Genomic DNA, 4,412 nt, shown 5'->3' with positions numbered 1-4,412 from the left:
AATACGTGGTGGATTACCAAATAACTGGACACAAAATATTGTTGTTTAGTTATTTAAATTATTAAATGATTTTATTATATAAGAACACAGTGTTGTGCGAGACATGAAACTAGCACCGGTTATGTAGGTTAAATTGTTTGCATGTATGGAAAGTGGTCAATACTGTTCAACAGTCATCAGACTGAAGTATCTATTCCAGAGAAATATTTTATGTTTATCCTATTAATGATCAAATGTTATGCTATACACAAATATTTCATATTCGAATCCATATATGATCCATTTTCCAACCCATTTTCTTTTATACTGGGTGAACATTATGTATATGCTAATACAGACACAAGCATCTGTTTGACTCATACTATTGTTTTTTTTTTCTACATTTCATGATAACCATGCGATAATATCTTCAGGTTTAAACATTCATACTCATTGCATTGTGAGGAAGACTGATAACATGAATGCAGACAAACACACTTTTTATATTTTTCATGAGGGCATTGTAGTGTTTTGGCCTCAGAGACAGATACAATCTGTCCCTGAGCTGCTCTGTAAAAACACCCACTATTATAACAAGGTCATAGCAGTGTGTGTGTGTGTGTGTGTGTTGGATAAAAGGACACAAAAAAAAACAAATAAGTGGACTTTTCTGACATTAAAAGCTCTACTTTTATTGAGCACCTAACCCTGGCCTGGATGAATGTGAGTTTTGAATGGGAACTTGCACTGCGTCCTACGATGTTTTGGGAAACGCCTCCAGCGTGACCGGTGTCTGAAGCACGTGTCTAAACGCGACAATAACGTGATGACAGTACCGGTGCGACCAGAGAATAAATGGGCTCCTGTAGTACACACCAACAATAGCAGTGCTCGTGGTGGCAATCTCTGGAACCCGACAAGAAGCGTTTATTCGCCCCTTAGTTTGCAAACCCTTCCTAGTTGTAGGCACCTTCGTGAGTGTTGAAGTCTAGAGAGGACGTTGTTCCTGTGGTTCGACTGAAGAGCTGAACCCTCCCCCTGAGTCGGGTCTTGAAGCAGGGTCTTCCAGTCCCTGGGATGAGCTCCTTCAATCTCGAGAACCTGAAAGAAAGAGAGTTTTTCACCCCAGTTTGCGAACCCTTATTTGTAGTAAGGCACCTTCGGGAGTCTCTGAAGATTTGAGATCCTACAAAGACATATGTTTCTGAGTGGTCGCAGGTTTGTCGCTGGAGTCTCAGATCATATTACAGGTTTACAATGGTTGTAGCTTGACTTAGCTGGTAGCTCCCGTTGTTGTTAGGCCTCCTCTCGCTCTAGAGAGTCATCCTGCTAAGGCCTCTGCTCCCAAGAGCAGTGCTTGGATAGCAGTATCGAGTTGTCAGGCTCTTTTGTGAGCCTCCGTGGTAAGCAGTCCTTAGTGTCGAGTGTAGTTAGGGTCGTTATGCTGAAGCCTTCGCTCTGGGAGCTCTCCGTGGAGGCAGTGGACTGGGTTGTAGGCTCCTTTTTGAGCCTCAAGTTCAAGTTTCAAGTTTGTTTTCTTTATATAGCACATTTAAAAACAGAAAACAGAATAACACAAACAACGAAGAAACACAGGGCAAACCACACATTCATGACAGAAGCTCACAGTGAATTGAAAGCCAAAAAAAAAAAAAAAGGTTTTACAGTTTTTTTGGATTGCTTAAGCACAATTTTCAAAATAGGGCCCGTGTTTTCAAAACACTACACACAATTAGCACAGCCACACACCCAATTAGCAAAACACTACAGATCCTTTGCATAATTAAACACTCTTGTAAAAACTATACACTTCTGTTAAAAACCACACTTTGTTACCATATGAAACACACACGTTTCACATTACTATACTCTGTTTGCACGAGTTACACTCTGCTGTGATAAACCTAAAAGACTTTTAGCACTTCTACTTCCCTATGATTAGAGTAGGCTACCATCAACAAAGTACAAATATAATGTAAATTCACCAAACACTACACAAGACCAATGTTGCAGACTGAAGAAACTAATTTATTTCTCAACACGCCCAAAATGTTGACATGGAGATTCATAATACTGTAACAAAATGTCACTTTACGCATTGTACTGTACGTTTACTGTAAAATAAAATAAAATAAAACTAGACATTGTCTCTTTGCCTAGCTGGATCTCGCCAGAGAATTTCATCAACATCGCAGGCAATGTTGTCATTAGCAAGACACCTTGGAAAGAAACGTCTTGAATGACGAATCCATCCTTGCATTGCTGCTACCTCCATCTGGTCACAGGCCTCCTCCATGGCTTGGATGAGGGGTACCTCAGCCTGGAGACGGAGATCATATACCTTCCACCGCCATGCAGAGAAAAACTCTTCTATAGGGTTGAGGAATGGAGAGTATGGTGGAAGATATAGGATGGTGAAACCAGTTCTGAACCAGAGCAGAGCGGTGGAAAGACACATTGTCCCAGACAACAATGTATTGCATATGATCGATTTGATTTGCTGCTGTTATGTTGTGCAATTGGTCCAAGAATGTAAGTATGAGTGCTGTGTTGTAAGGGCCCATATGGGCATGGCGGTGGAGGACCCCATTCTGTGTAATGGCTGCACAGAGTGTTATATTACCCCCACGTTGGGGATATTTTGGGGATATTTAATTTAATTTTATCAATCAATAAATTCCTCTTGAAACAAACTTTGTTGTATTATTTTAATTTAATACTGTGAAGCTGCTTTGATACAATCTGTATTGTGAAAAGCGATATACAAATAAACTTGACTTGACGTTGCCCTGGGACATTGACTATAGCCCTGTGGCCAATGATGTTTCTTCCCCTCCTTCGTGTTCTCGTCAGGTGGAACCCAGCCTCATCTACGTAAATGAACTCATGCTGGATCTCTTCTCCATCCATTCGTAAAACTCTCTGAAGAACAGTGTCAGGCAAAATTGTGTAGTTCAGTGTAGATCTAGTATACATATTACAGTACAGTAAAAGATTATGAGACAGTATGCAAGATCACACTGCTAAAGTGAATACATACCTCTGCATAATCATGCCGCAGTCGTTTCACCCTTTCAGAATTGCGCTTGAAAGGCACTCGATAAATTTGCTTCATTTGAATATGTTTTTTTTTTAGGATGCGTGCCAGTGTTGATGTTGAGACCTGATGGATATCGTTGAAACTGGCGTGGTTATTGACAATGTTAGCTTGGAGCTGATTGAGTGTTATAGCATTGTTGGCCAAAACCATGTTTACTATCTCCCTCTCTTGCTGTTCTGTGAACATAGGAGGCCTTCCCCCTTGTCGTTCCTGACCCTCAATCCTATGTAGAAAAAAAACCCAGTATACAATAGTACAGTAATTTCACAGGAAAAGGTAACAGAAGTGCTGATAGTGCATAGAATACAGTACTGTAAGCAGTTACTGAAACCGTGCAGATGTTTTTGATATGATGATATTTTTACAATACCTATTTTCCAGTCGAAATGTTCTGATCATACTTGCCAGTTGCCACTGTGTATCGGCTTAGATTTGGCTGTACTCGCAGTCCAGCCTCCCTCAGCGTCAGGCCGTGGTTGACAACGTGGTCAACCAGTGTTGCGCAGATCTCATTTGTCAGATTCGGTCCTCTTTGAGCACCTTCTTGTCTTCTTCTTCCTCTTCCTCTACCTCCAGCATGGCCTCCATCTCTTCCTCTTCCTCTGTTGATTCCTCCTCTGTTGATTCCTCTTCCTCCCCTTCCTCCCCTTCCTCCCCTTCCTCCCCGTCCTCCTCCTCCTCCTCCTCCTCCTCCTCCTCCTCCTCCTCCTCCTCCTCCTCCTCCTCCTCCTCATTCTCCTCCTCGTCTTACTCTTTCTCTGACTCTTTCCATTGTGCTTGAAGACAGATGAACTCACCTGCTGCTTTTTTATAGTGCTTATACACCTGATTGGTGTGTCTACAATTAAGCAAACAAGTGTTTGCACACCTGATGACTGTGTTGAACCAATTGGTTGGACGGTGCGGTAATTTGACAGTCAGTGCTTTGGTATTGCAAGGAAGTGACTTCATGATAGATTTTTGTGTGTAATGTATGTTAAGTGTGTTTAGTGTTTTGCAAATCACTGTGTGTAGAGTTTTGCAACAAGTGTGAGGTTGACAATGTGCTTATAGTTGTGCAAATATGGGCTGATGTTTTGCTTCTTGAGTGTAAGGTTTTGCTAATAGTGTACTACTTTTAATTTTAGTGTGTAAGCAATCCAAAAAAACTGTAAGAGACGATTTAAAACAGTTTAGGACTGTGCCAATCTGATATACGCCGGAAGGCTGTTCCACAATGTAGGGCCAGTAATGGCAAAGGCTCGATCTCCTCTGTGCTTTAATCATGATCTGAAGACAGAGAGAAGTCTCTTATCACCAGACCTCAGATTTCGTGTGGGATTGTATAGATAGA

The sequence above is a fragment of the Leuciscus leuciscus genome (assembly GCF_965113295.1).
Source record: "Leuciscus leuciscus genome assembly, chromosome: 18".
In the NCBI taxonomy this organism is placed as follows: Eukaryota; Metazoa; Chordata; class Actinopteri; order Cypriniformes; family Leuciscidae; genus Leuciscus; species Leuciscus leuciscus.
The sequence above is the reverse complement of the archived record's forward strand: the minus strand, read 5'-3'. Positions refer to the sequence as shown.